At 48.1% G+C, this 15,223-nt stretch overlaps 1 long non-coding RNA gene across 1 annotated transcript; it reads right to left on the reverse strand.

Moving 5' to 3' along the window:
• Positions 1–2,124: 2,124 nt before the first annotated feature.
• LOC127919732 (uncharacterized) lies at positions 2,125–3,531 on the reverse strand. The gene is made up of 3 exons (XR_008103902.1): positions 2,943–3,531; positions 2,663–2,902; positions 2,125–2,255 (listed from the first exon to the last, which is right to left on the reverse strand). It is a non-coding gene; the product is annotated as an uncharacterized LOC127919732 (long non-coding RNA).
• Positions 3,532–15,223: the final 11,692 nt, after the last annotated feature.

The following is a 15,223-nucleotide window of genomic DNA, read 5'->3' on the forward strand; positions in this document are numbered from 1 at the left end:
TTGACCCTGTACCAGACCCGCTACTTGACCCTGTACCAGACCCGCTACTTGACCCTGTACCAGACCCGCTACTTGACCCTGTACCAGACCCGCTACTTGACCCTGTACCAGACCCGCTACTTGACCCTGTACCAGACCCGCTACTTGACCCTGTACCAGACCCACTAGTTGACCCTGTACCAGACCCACTAGTTGACCCTGTACCAGACCCACTAGTTAACCCTGTACCAGACCCACTAGTTGTCCCTGTACCAGACCCACTAGTTGACCCTGTACCAGACCCACTAGCTGACCCTGTACCAGACCCACTAGTTAACCCTGTACCAGACCCACTAGTTGACCCTGTACCAGACCCACTAGCTGACCCTGTACCAGACCCACTAGTTGACCCTGTACCAGACCCGCTACTTGACCCTGTACCAGACCCACTAGTATCTCGGGGTTGTGTTGTGTCCCTTCCTTACATTAGTCATACATGCCGTTATATTGAATTATTTATGAGAGAGAGAGAGAGAGAGAGAGAGAGAGAGAGAGAGACAAGTAGCGGGTCTCTCCTCTCTCTGTCTCTCTCTCCCTCTCTCCCCTCTGTGTGTGTGTGGACAGTAACCTGAAGCGAGGCGTAGCAGAGTGGTGTGGTAGAAACATCAGGAAACAAAGACAGAATCCCTCCTCTATTGATCCAGAGCCACTCTGCCTGTCTGTCACTACAGCTTGGTGGAGAGGGAGGAGGAGTTGGGGAGGGAGGAGGAGTTGGGGAGGGAGGAGGAGTTGGGGAGGGAGGAGGAGGAGTTGGGGAGGGAGGAGGAGTTGGGGAGGGAGGAGGAGTTGGGGGTGGGAGGAGGAGGTGGGGAGGGAGGAGGAGGTGGGGAGGGAGGGAGGAGGAGGAGTTGGGGAGGGAGGGAGGAGGAGTTGGGGAGGGAGGAGGAGGTGGGGAGGGAGGAGGAGTTGGGGAGGGAGGAGGAGTTGGGGAGGGAGGAGGACTTGGGGAGAGGAGGAGGAGGTGGGGAGGAGGTGGGGAGGGAGGAGGAGGAGGTGGGGAGGGAGGGAGGAGTTGGGGAGGGAGGAGGAGTTGGGGTGGGAGGAGGAGGGGAGGGAGGAGGAGTTGGGGAGGGAGGAGGAGGTGGGGAGGGAGGAGGAGGTTGGGGAGGGAGGAGGAGTTGGGGAGGGAGGAGGAGGTGGGGAGGGAGGAGGAGTTGGGGAGGGAGGAGGAGTTGGGGAGGGAGGGGAGGTGGGGAGGGAGGAGGAGTTGGGGAGGGAGGAGGAGGTGGGGAGGGAGGAGGAGGAGTTGGGGTGGGAGGAGGAGGTGGGGAGGGAGGAGGAGGAGGTGGGGAGGGAGGAGGAGTTGGGGAGGGAGGAGGAGGTGGGGAGGGAGGAGGTGGGGAGGGAGGAGGAGGAGGTGGGGAGGGAGGAGGAGGTGGGGAGGGAGGAGGAGGTGGGGAGGGAGGAGGAGTTGGGGAATAAAATACACAAAGACATAAGGAAGTAATATCCTGTCCATCACACGTCTGCACAAGGACATCTTAAGTTGCTCTCTCCCTCTCTTCCTCCTCTCTCCTTTTCTCCCTTCCCTTCTTCCATGCCTCTTTCTCTCTGTCCCTCCTTGACCGAGCGTGCTGCCCCTACAGCCTACAGGATACAAGACCCAGTCAGTACTACCTCAACCCTCCACAGTACTACAAGACCCAGTCAGTACTACCTCAACCCTCCACAGTACTACAAGACCCAGTCAGTACTACCTCAACCCTCCACAGTACTACAAGACCCAGTCAGTACTACCTCAACCCTCCACAGTACTACAAGACCCAGTCAGTACTACCTCAACCCTCCACAGTACTACAAGACCCAGTCAGTACTACCTCAACCCTCCACAGTACTACAAGACCCAGGCAGTACTAACTCAACCCTCCACAGTACTACAGCTCTACAGGATACCAGACCCAGTCAGTACTACCTCAATCCTCCACAGTACTACAAGACCCAGTCAGTACTACCTCAACCCTCCACAGTACTACAGCTCTACTACCAGACCCAGTCAGTACTACCTCAACCCTCCACAGTACTACAAGACCCAGTCAGTACTACCTCAACCCTCCACAGTACTCAACTCAACCCTCCACAGACCCAGTCAGTACTAACTCAACCCTCCACAGTACTACAAGACCCAGTCAGTACTACCTCAACCCTCCACAGTACTACAAGACCCAGTCAGTACTACCTCAACCCTCCACAGTACTACAAGACCCAGTCAGTACTAACTCACCCCTCCACAGTACTACAAGACCCAGTCAGTACTACCTCAACCCTCCACAGTACTACAGCTCTACAGGATACCAGACCCAGTCAGTACTACCTCAACCCTCCACAGTACTACAAGACCCAGTCAGTACTACCTCAACCCTCCACAGTACTACAAGACCCAGTCAGTACTAACTCAACCCTCCACAGTACTACAAGACCCAGTCAGTACTACCTCAACCCTCCACAGTACTACAAGACCCAGTCAGTACTACCTCAACCCTCCACAGTACTACAAGACCCAGTCAGTACTACCTCAACCCTCCACAGTACTACAAGACCCAGTCAGACCCAACCCTCAGTACTACAAGACCCAGTCAGTACTAACTCAACCCTCCACAGTACTACAAGACCCAGTCAGTACTACCTCAACCCTCCACAGTACTACAAGACCCAGTCAGTACTACCTCAACCCTCCACAGTACTACAAGACCCAGTCAGTACTACCTCAACCCTCCACAGTACTACAAGACCCAGTCAGTACTAACTCAACCCTCCACAGTACTACAAGACCCAGTCAGTACTACCTCAACCCTCCACAGTACTACAAGACCCAGTCAGTACTACCTCAACCCTCCACAGTACTACAAGACCCAGTCAGTACTAACTCAACCCTCCACAGTACTACAAGACCCAGGCAGTACTACCTCAACCCTCCACAGTACTACAAGACCCAGTCAGTACTACCTCAACCCTCCACAGTACTACAAGACCCAGTCAGTACTAACTCAACCCTCCACAGTACTACAAGACCCAGTCAGTACTAACTCAACCCTCCACAGTACTACAAGACCCAGTCAGTACTACCTCAACCCTCCACAGTACTACAAGACCCAGTCAGTACTAACTCAACCCTCCACAGTACTACAAGACCCAGTCAGTACTACCTCAACCCTCCACAGTACTACAAGACCCAGTCAGTACTACCTCAACCCTCCACAGTACTACAGCTCTACAGGATACAAGACCCCGTCAGTCGAGTGCAATAAAAAGCCCCACAAGCCCCTAATTTCATTAGTGTGGGACAGGAGAAATCCCTATGCTTGAATGTGGATGATGGAGCAGGGTAATGATGACTAATTCATCTTAAGGCATTGCAGGGTATTACTTAGTGTGTAATCAAGGTTAAAGCCAATCCGGTATGGTGTTCCTTTCTCAAAGCCTAGAGACAGGATTTGGTAATTCATTCAAAGTACAGCATTGAGGCAGTTGAGCCTTGGCTGTCTCTGCAGCGATTGTGAGGATTTTCTACCCAGGTTGCACTGGGGCCTAATGGAGGTAGCGTGTGGCCAGGATATCGGCTCACGGTTGGCGGGCGGCGGAGGAGGAGGAGGAGGAAGAGGAGGATGTAGAAGAGGGGGAGGAGGTAGAATAGGAGGAGGAGGAAGAGGAGGAGGAGGAGGAGGAGGAGGAGGAGGAAGCAGCGAAAGGCTTAGAGCACTAACTGGATTATTTAATGAATGCATCCTAAATGGCACCCTATTCCCTATATAGTGCACTACTTTAGACCAGAGACCTATTCCCTACATAGTGCACTACTTTAGACCAGAGCCCTATTCCCTACATAGTGCACTACTTTAGACCAGAGCCCTATTCCCTACATAGTGCACTACTTTAGACCAGAGCCCTATTCCCTACATAGTGCACTACTTTAGATCAGAGCCCTATTCCCTACATAGTGCACTACTTTAGACCAGAGCCCTATTCCCTATATAGTGCACTACTTTACACCAGAGCCCTATTCTCTACATAGTGCACTACTTTAGACCAGAGCCCTATTCCCTACATAGTGCACTACTTTAGACCAGAGCCCTATTCCCTACATAGTGCACTACTTTAGACCAGAGCCCTATTCCCTACATAGTGCACTACTTTAGACCAGAGCCCTATTCCCTACATAGTGCACTACTTTAGACCAGAGCCCTATTCCCTACATAGTGCACTACTTTAGACCAGAGCCCTATTCCCTACATGCTGTCTATCTTGCTGAGAAGCTGCTGTGCAGGAATAAACAGCCAACCCCAATACAGTTGCAAGGTTGAGGTGGTTGAAGACTCAGACTGGGCTGATGGCTGTAAATGGCTATAAAATCAGCCTGTAGGTGGCGACAGTCTGCCACAACGTGGAGCAGCACCTCACTGGAGGGGAGAGAAGAGGCTCCGTCATCAAGATGTGAAGCAACCGGAGTTTCTGTTTGATTATAAACCATGTGACTAATGATGAGGGCCGTCCAGATGGTTGTGGTGTGAATCGGGTCCATTCTGATCAGACAGGGAAAGAGGGAGATTCCAGGCGTGTGATTTCAGCCCTCAGCAGCCTGGCTGTCCTGGGACCACCTCTCTCTCTCTCTCTCCCTCGTTCCACTTCATGATTGTGTCCCACTTGTTGTTGATTCTTCACAAAAAAATACAGTTTTATATCTTTATGTTTGAAGCCTGAAATGTGGCAAAAGTTCGCAAAGTTCAAGGGGGCCGAATACTTTCGCAAGGCACTGTATGTGTGTTTATGTGTAGTGTAATGTGTGTGTGTAGTGTAATGTGTGTGTGTGTGTGTAGTGTAATGTGTGTGTAGTGTAATGTGTGTGTGTGTATGTGTGTGTGTGTAGTGTAATGTGTGTGTAGTGTAATGTGTGTGTGTGTATAGTGTAATGTGTGTGTAGTGTAATGTGTGTGTGTGTAGTGTAATGTGTGTGTGTGTGTGTGTGTGTGTGTGTGTGTGTGTAGTGTAGAATAGTGTAGTGTAGAATAGTGTAGTGTGTAGAGTAGTGTAGAGTAGTGTAGTGTGTAGAGTAGTGTAGTGTGTATAGTGAAAGTAGTGTAGTGTGTAGAGTAGTGTAGTGTGTATAGTGAGAGTAGTGTGTGGAGTAGTGTAGTGCATAGTGTAGTGTAGAGTGGAGTAGAATAGTGTAGTGTAGTGCATAGTGTAGTGTAGTGCATAGTGTAGTGCATAGTGTAGTGCATAGTGTAGTGTAGTGTAGAGTAGTGCATAGTGTAGTGTAGAGTAGTGTAGTGTAGTGCATAGTGTAGTGTATAATAGTGTAGAGTAGTGCATAGTGTAGTGTATAATAGTGTAGAGTAGTGTAGTGCATAGTGTAGTGTATAATAGTGTAGTGTAGTGTAGAGTAGAGTAGTGCATAGTGTAGTGTATAATAGTGTAGTGTAGTGTAGAGTAGTGTAGTGTAGTGTAGAGTAGTGTGTAGTGTATAATAGTGTAGTTTAGAGTAGTGTAGTGCATAGTGTAGTGTATAATAGGGTAGTGTAGAGTAGAGTAGTGTAGTGTAGTGTAGAGTAGTGTAGTGTAGTGTGTAGAGTAGTGTAGTGTAGTGTAGAGTAGTGTAGTGTGTAGAGTAGTGTAGTGCATAGTGTAGTGTATAATAGTGTGTAGTGTATAATAGGGTAGTGTAGAGCTCCTATAAACTCTCGTCGGGGAGTTTAGTTTTATTTTCTCTCCACTCTGTCAGTACATTAACAACATTACTCTCTCCTGGATACCACATGTCCGTATTTCACACACACACACACACACACACACACACACACACACACACACACACACACACACACACACACACACACACACACACACACACACACACACACACACACACACACACACACACACACACACACACACACACACACACACACACACACACTTACACACACACTACACATTGTGACTGGTACATTATTAATGTGAGAGTTTCTTCTGTTTTTCTGCTCATGTGCTCGATGCCTCTCAGCTGGAGGACCAAGTGGTAGACTGGCTCCCTATTCCCTATGGGGCATTTGGTCAAACGTAGTGCACTTCACAGGGAATAGGGAGCCAATAGTTTATTCAGCCAGACCTCTCGGGCGGGGGGGGGGACATGGTGACAGAACAGAACACAATGACAGAACAGAACACAATGACAGAACAGAACATGGTGACAGAACAGGACATGGTAACAGAACAGAACATGGTAACAGAACAGAACATGGTAACAGAACAGGACATGGTGACAGAACAGAACATGGTAACAGAACAGGACATGGTGACAGAACAGGACATGGTGACAGAACAGAACACAATGACAGAACAGGACATGGTAACAGAACAGTACATGGTAACAGAACAGAACATGGTGACAGGACATGGTGACAGAACAGGACATGGTAACAGAACAGTACATGGTAACAGAACAGAACATGGTGACAGAACATGGTGACAGAACAGGACATGGTGACAGAACAGAACATGGTAACAGAACAGTACATGGTAACAGAACAGAACATGGTGACAGAACATGGTGACAGAACAGGACATGGTGACAGAACAGGACATGGTGACAGAACAGGACATGGTGACAGAACAGGACATGGTGACAGAACAGGACATGGTGACAGAACAGAACATGGTGACAGAACAGAACATGGTGAACAGAACAGGACATGGTGACAGAACAGAACATGGTGACAGAACAGAACATGGAACAGAACAGAACAGTACATGGTGACAGAACAGAACATGACAGAACAGTGACAGAACAGAACATGGTGACAGAACAGAACATGGTAACAGAACAGAACATGGTGACAGAACAGGACATGGTGACAGAACAGAACATGGTACACAGAACAGAACATGGTGACAGAACACACACACACACAACATGGTGACAGAACAGAACACAATGACAGAACAGAACATGGTGACAGAACAGAACATGGTGACAGAACAGAACATGGTGACAGAACAGAACATGGTGACAGAACAGAACATGGTGACAGAACAGGACATGGTGACAGAACAGAACATGGTGACAGAACAGAACATGGTGACAGAACAGAACATGGTGACAGAACAGAACATGGTGACAGAACAGAACATGGTGACAGAACAGAACATGGTGACAGAACAGAACATGGTGACAGAACAGAACATGGTGACAGAACAGAACATGGTGACAGAACAGGACATGGTGACAGAACAGAACATGGTGACAGAACAGAACATGGTGACAGAACAGAACATGGTGACAGAACAGAACATGGTGACAGAACAGAACATGGTGACAGAACAGAACATGGTGACAGAACAGAACATGGTGACAGAACAGAACACAATGACAGAACAGAACATGGTGACAGAACAGAACATGGTGACAGAACAGAACATGGTAACAGAACAGAACATGGTGACAGAACAGAACATGGTGACAGAACAGAACATGGTGACAGAACAGAACATGGTGACAGAACAGAACATGGTGACAGAACAGAACATGGTGACAGAACAGAACATGGTAACAGAACAGAACATGGTGACAGAACAGTGACAGAACAGAACATGGTGACAGAACAGAACCAATGACAGAACAGAACAGTTTGACAGAACAGAACATGGTGACAGAACAGAACATGGTGACAGAACAGAACATGCTGACAGAACAGAACATGGTAACAGAACATGGTGACAGAACAGAACATGGTGACAGAACAGAACATGGTGACAGAACAGGACATGGTGACAGAACAGAACACAATGACAGAACAGAACACAATGACAGAACAGGACATGGTGACAGAACAGGACATGGTGACAGAACAGGACATGGTGACAGAACAGAACATGGTGACAGAACAGAACATGGTGACAGAACAGAACATGGTGACAGAACAGAACATGGTGACAGAACAGAACACAATGACAGAACAGAACATGGTGACAGAACAGAACATGGTGACAGAACAGAACACAATGACAGAACAGAACATGGTGACAGAACAGAACATGGTGACAGAACAGAACATGGTGACAGAACAGAACATGGTGACAGAACAGAACAGAACATGGTGACAGAACAGAACATGGTGACAGAACAGAACATGGTGACAGAACAGAACATGGTGACAGAACAGAACATGGTGACAGAACAGAACAACAGTACATGGTGACAGAACAGAGAATGACAGAACAGAACATGGTGACAGAACAGAACACAATGACAGAACAGAACATGGTGACAGAACATGACAGAACAGAACATGGTGACAGAACAGAACACAATGACAGAACATGGTGACAGAACACAATGACAGAACATGGTACAGAACAATGACAGACACAATGACAGAACAGAACATGGTGACAGAACAGAACATGGTGACAGAACAGAACATGGTGACAGAACAGAACATGGTGACAGAACAGAACACAATGACAGAACAGAACATGGTGACAGAACAGAACATGGTGACAGAACAGAACATGGTGACAGAACAGGACATGGTGACAGAACAGAACATGGTGACAGAACAGGACATGGTGACAGAACAGAACATGGTGACAGTAACATGGTGACATGGTGACAGAACAGAACATGGTGACAGAACAGAACATGGTAACAGAACAGAACATGGTGACAGAACAGAACATGGTGACAGAACAGAACATGGTGACAGAACAGAACATGGTGACAGAACAGAACATGGTGACAGAACAGAACATGGTGACAGAACAGAACATGGTGACAGAACAGAACATGGTGACAGAACAGAACATGGTGACAGAACAGAACATGGTGACAGAACAGAACATGGTGACAGAACAGAACATGGTGACAGAACAGAACATGGTGACAGAACAGAACATGGTGACAGAACAGAACACAATGACAGAACAGAACATGGTGACAGAACAGAACACAATGACAGAACATGGTGACAGAACAGAACATGGTGACAGAACAGAACATGGTGACAGAACAGAACATGGTGACAGAACAGAACATGGTGACAGAACAGAACATGGTGACAGGACAGAACATGGTGACAGAACAGAACACAATGACAGAACAGAACATGGTGACAGAACAGAACATGGTGACAGAACAGAACATGGTGACAGAACAGAACATGGTGACAGAACAGAACATGGTGACAGAACAGAACATGGTAACAGAACAGAACATGGTGACAGAACAGAACATGGAACAGACAGAACAGAACATGGTGACAGAACATGGTGACAGAACAGAACATGGTAACAGAACAGGACATGGTGACAGAACAGAACATGGTAACAGAACAGAACATGGTGACAGAACAGACATGGTGACAGAACAGAACATGGTGACAGAACAGAACATGGTGACAGAACAGAACATGGTGACAGAACAGAACAGACAGAACAGAACATGGTGACAGGAACATGGTGACAGAACAGAACATGGTAACAGAACAGAACATGGTGACAGAACAGGACATGGTGACAGAACAGAACATGGTAACAGAACAGAACATGGTGACAGAACAGAACATGGTGACAGAACAGACATGGTGACAGAACAGGACATGGTGACAGAACAGAACATGGTAACAGAACAGGACATGGTGACAGAACAGAACAGAACATGGTGACAGAACAGAACATGGTGACAGAACAGACAGACAGAACAGAACATGGTGACAGAACAGAACATGGTGACAGAACAGAACATGGTGACAGAACAGAACATGGTGACAGAACAGAACATGGTGACAGAACAGAACATGGTGACAGAACAGAACATGGTGACAGAACAGAACATGGTGACAGAACAGAACATGGTGACAGAACAGGACATGGTGACAGAACAGAACATGGTGACAGAACAGAACATGGTGACAGAACAGGACATGGTGACAGAACAGAACATGGTAACAGAACAGGACATGGTGACAGAAGAATGTACATTGTAAGACCAGAGAATGTTTTGTCAGTCCTACACGAGTGTTGTTTATCTCTGGGTGGATGTTTTTTAGGTGGTTATGTCTGTTTCAGTGGAGTGTGTGTGTGTGTGTGTGTGTGTGTGTGTGTGTGTGTGTGTGTGTGTGTGTGTAGTGCAGCACCTCTCTGAGAACCCACCGACACGCCAGCTAGATTTACTCTCATTAATAAGTCATAGAGATGAACCAATCAGAGGCAAGAGGAAGATGTCACCATAAACATCTACCATCTACGGCAACTTGTTTGTGTGCATGGGGGATGAACAGAGGAGGAGTGGGGAGAGAGGGGGGAGAAGAGAGGAGGGAGGAGAGAGGGGAGGGGGGAGACGGGGGAGAAGAGAGGAGGGAGGAGAGAGGGGGAGGGGGGAGGAGGGAGGAGGGAGGACTGAGAGATGGGAGGGAGAGAGGGGGAGGGGGAGAAGAGAGGGGGAGAGAGAGGGGGGGGGGGAGAGGGGGAGGGGAGGAGAGAGGGGGAGGAGGGAGGAGGGAGGAGAGATGGGAGGAGAGGGGGAGGAGGAGGGAGGAGAGGGGGAGGGGGAGAGGGGGAGAAGAGAGGAGGGAGGAGAGAGAGGGAGAGGAGGGGGATGAACGGAGGAGGAGTGGGGGGAGAGAGGGGGAGAAGAGAGGAGGGAGGGAGAGAGGGGAGGGGGGAGAGGGGGAGAAGAGAGGAGGGAGGAGAGAGGGGAGGGGGAGGAGGGAGGACTGAGAGATGGGAGGAGAGAGGGGGAGGGGGGAGGGGGGAGAAGAGAGGAGGGAGGAGAGAGGGGGAGGAGGGAGGGAGGAGGGAGAGAGAGAGATGGGAGGAGAGAGAGGGGGAGGGGGAGAGAGGGGGAGAAGAGAGGAGGGAGGAGAGAAGGGGAGGAGGGAGGGGGGTGGGGAGACGAGAGGAGGGAGGAGAGAGGGGGAGGACTGAGGAGAGAGCGGGGAGAAGAGAGGGGGAGGAGAGAGGGGGGAGAAGAGAGGAGAGAGGGGGAGGAGGGGGATGAGTGGGGATGAGTGGGGAGAGAGGGGGAGAAGAGAGGAGGGAGGAGAAAGGGGGAGGAGGGAGGAGAGAGGGAAGGAGAGAGAGGAGGATGGGGAGGAGAGAGGTGGGAGGAGAGCGCGAAGGAGAGAGAGAAGGGGGGGAGAGAGGAGGGAGGAGAGAGAAGGAGTAGGAGGAAGGAGAGAGAAGGAGTAGGAGGAGGGAGAGAAGGGGGAGAAGAGAGGAGAGAGGAGGGGAGAGAGAAGGGGAGTGGAGAGAGGAGAGAAGGGGGAGAAGAGAGGAGCGAGGAGGGGAGAGAGAAGGGGGAGTGGAGAGAGGAGAAAAGGAGGAGAGGAGAGAGGAGGTACAGCCTACCTTATTAAATCAGATGAATATCAGCATTCAGAATTCTATTTCAGATAAACTGTATTTCATATTGATGTTTGCGCTTTCTTCAACCCCTCCTCCATCTCTCCTCTCATCCCCCTTTCTCTTCATCCCTCCATCTCTCCTCTCATCCCCCTTTCTCTTCATCCCTCCATCTCTCCTCTCATCCCCCTTTTCTTCATCCCTCCATCTCTCCTCTCATCCCCCCTTTCTCTTCATCCCTCCATCTCTCCTCTCATCCCCCTTTCTCTTCATCTCTCCATCTCTCCTCTCCCCCCCTTTCTCTGCCCTCTTTCTCTTCATCTCTCCATCTCTCCCTACTTGTGGGTAAATATCATTATATAAACTGCTTTTCATATTTATATTTAATATTTTTTCCTACCCTTCTCTCTCTCCATCTCTCCACCCCCTCTCCCTCTCTCCATCTCTCCACCCCCTCTCCCTCTCTCCCTCTCTCCATCTCTCCACCCCCTCTCCCTCTCTCCCTCTCTCCATCTCTCCACCCCCTCTCCCTCTCTCCCTCTCTCCACCCCTCTCCCTCTCTCCCTCTCTCCATCTCTCCACCCCCTCTCCCTCTCTCCCTCTCTCCATCTCTCCACCCCCTCTCCCTCTCTCCCTCTCTCCATCTCCCCCCTCCCTCTCCCTCTCTCCACCTCCCTCCCTCTCTCCATCTCTCCACCCCCTCTCCCTCTCCCCTCTCCACCCCCTCTCCCTATCTCCACCTCTCCACCCCTTCTCCCTCTCTCCCTCTTGCCACCCCCTCTCCCTCTCTCCCTCTCTCCATCTCTCCACCCCCTCTCCCTCTCCCTCTCTCCCCCTCTCCGTCCCTCTGTCAGTCTTTCCCCCTCTCCCTCCTTCCTCTCTATCTCTCAATTGTTCTCCTCTCTCTCCCTTCTCTCTCTCTCTCTCTCTCTCTCTCTCTCTCTCTCTCTCTCTCTCTCTCTCTCTCTCTCTTTCTCCTCTCTCTCTCCCTTCTCCTTTCTCCTCCTCTCTATCTCTCCCTTCTTCTCCTCTCTCTCCCTTCTCCTCTCTCTCTCTCTCTCTCTTTTCTCCTCTCTCTCTCCCTTCTCCTTTCTCCTCTCTCTCTCCCTTCTCCTCCTCTCTCTCTCCCTTCTCCTCCTCTCTCTCTCTCTCCCTTTTACTCCTCTCTCTCTTCCCTCCCTCCTCTCTATTCCTCCCTTCCTGTAAGTTAAGATGCATTTATTTTTGAGACGTTGTTTCTGCAGTAGAGGGAGGGAGGGATATGAAACTGAGATGATTATTACTCTGCATCAGAGCTGGATGTAGATGATCTGAGACTCACATAGAAATTCAACCATTAGGATAGAAGAAAACATCTAACAGAATGGAGGAGTGAAACCCCTTGTGGTTTAACATATAATAGATATATATTACCTAGACACTGGTATCATCCCAACCCCTTGTTGTTTACCACATTATAGATATATATTACCTAGACACTGGTATCATCCCAACCCCTTGTGGTTTACCACATTATAGATATATATTACCTAGACACTGGTATCATCCCGACCCCTTGTTGTTCACCACATTATAGATATATATTACCTAGACACTGGTATCATCCCGACCCCTTGTGGTTTACCACATTATAGATATATATTACCTAGACACTGGTATCATCCCGACCCCTTGTTGTTTACCACATTATAGATATATATTACCTAGACACTGGTATCATCCCGACCCCTTGTTGTTCACCACATTATAGATATATATTACCTAGACACTGGTATCATCCCGACCCCTTGTTGTTCACCACATTATAGATATATATTACCTAGACACTGGTATCATCCCAACCCCTTGTTGTTCACCACATTATAGATATATATTACCTAGACACTGGTATCATACCCCTTGTTGTTTACCACATTATAGATATATATTACCTAGACACTGGTATCATCCCACCCCTTGTTGTTTACCACATTATAGTATCTAGACACTGGTATCATCCCGACCCCTTGTGGTTTACCACATTATAGATATATATTACCTAGACACTGGTATCATCCCGACCCCTTGTTGTTTACCACATTATAGATATATATTACCTAGACACTGGTATCATCCCGACCCCTTGTTGTTTACCACATTATAGATATATATTACCTAGACACTGGTATCATCCCGACCCCTTGTTGTTCACCACATTATAGATATATATTACCTAGACACTGGTATCATCCCAACCCCTTGTTGTTCACCACATTATAGATATATATTACCTAGACACTGGTATCATCCCAACCCCTTGTTGTTTACCACATTATAGATATATATTACCTAGACACTGGTATCATCCCAACCCCTTGTTGTTTACCACATTATAGATATATATTACCTAGACACTGGTATCATCCCAACCCCTTGTTGTTTACCACATTATAGATATATATTACCTAGACACTGGTATCATCCCAACCCCTTGTTGTTTACCACATTATAGATATATATTACCTAGACACTGGTATCATCCCGACCCCTTGTGGTTTACCACATTAAAGATATATATTATATAGATACTGGTATCATCCCAACCCCTTGTGGTTTACCATATGATAGATATACATTATATAGATACTGGTATAGCCCTTTGGGGGACTGGTCTTGTGATACTGACTGGATAGGGCACTAAGGTGAAATGTAGTGCACTATTCAGGGAGTAGGGTGGCATTTGAGCCCTGATGACTCTCTCTCCCTCTCTCTCTCTCTCTCTCTCTCTCTCTCTCTCTCTCTCTCTCTCTCTCTCTCTCTCTCTCTCTCTCTCTCTCTCTCTCTCTCTCTCTCTCTCTCTCTCTCTCTCTCTCTGTCTCTCTCCTCTCTCTCTCTCTCTCTCTCTCTCTCTCTCTCTCTCTCTCTCTCTCTCTCTCTCTCTCTCTGTCTCTCTCTCTCTCTCTCTCTCTCTCTCTCTCTCTCTCTCTCTCTCTCTCTCTCTCTCTCTCTCTCTCTCTCTCTCTCTCTCTCTTTTCCATTTGCCCTGTCAATACCCCCAGGAGGGGTTCAGCCTGAGGAATCACTGTCGTTTCAGCAGAGATTTAGAAGATGAATTTGTCCGTTTGTATAGTATAGTGTAGTGTGTAAAATATTGTCAACGCTTATGGAGGTGGTATGTTTTATTTATCTATAAATTCTCCAAATCCAAGTTCCCCTGTTGAATAATTTAGGAAGGCTGTATAGGCTGGGTAATTCTGACTGCTAGTAGTGTGTGCGCGCGCGTGTGTGTGTTGACATGTCTAACTAATCTTATTTGGGACCTGAGGACCACAATTTGACCAAATGGGGATATTTTGTTAATCCCCATGAGGTCACATGCTATTTCTTGGGGGTTTAGGGTTAAGAATTAGTGTTCGGGTTATAAATTACATTAAGGATTAGGAGCTAGGGTTAGTTTTAGGGTTAGACTCTCGCCTCTCCTTTAAGGGGATTAGATATGTCATGACTTAATGGAAATGCTCTCTACTCCCCTTTAAGGGGATTAGATATGTCATGACTTAATGGAAAGACTCTCTAACCGTGTTATACAACACCTAACCCTGTTGATACCGTGTTATACTACACCTAACCCTGTTGATACCGTGTTATACTACACCTAACCCTGTTGATACCGTGTTATACTACACCTAACCCTGTTGATAACGTGTTATAATACACCTAACCCTGTTGATACCGTGTTATACTACACCTAATCCTGTTGATACCGTGTTATACTACACCTAACCCTGTTGATACCGTGTTATACTACACCTAACCCTGTTGATACCGTGTTATACTACACCTGATACCGTGTTATACTACACCTAACCCT

Source organism: Oncorhynchus keta, unplaced genomic scaffold (genome assembly GCF_023373465.1).
Source record: "Oncorhynchus keta strain PuntledgeMale-10-30-2019 unplaced genomic scaffold, Oket_V2 Un_contig_17444_pilon_pilon, whole genome shotgun sequence".
Classification (NCBI taxonomy): Eukaryota; Metazoa; Chordata; class Actinopteri; order Salmoniformes; family Salmonidae; genus Oncorhynchus; species Oncorhynchus keta.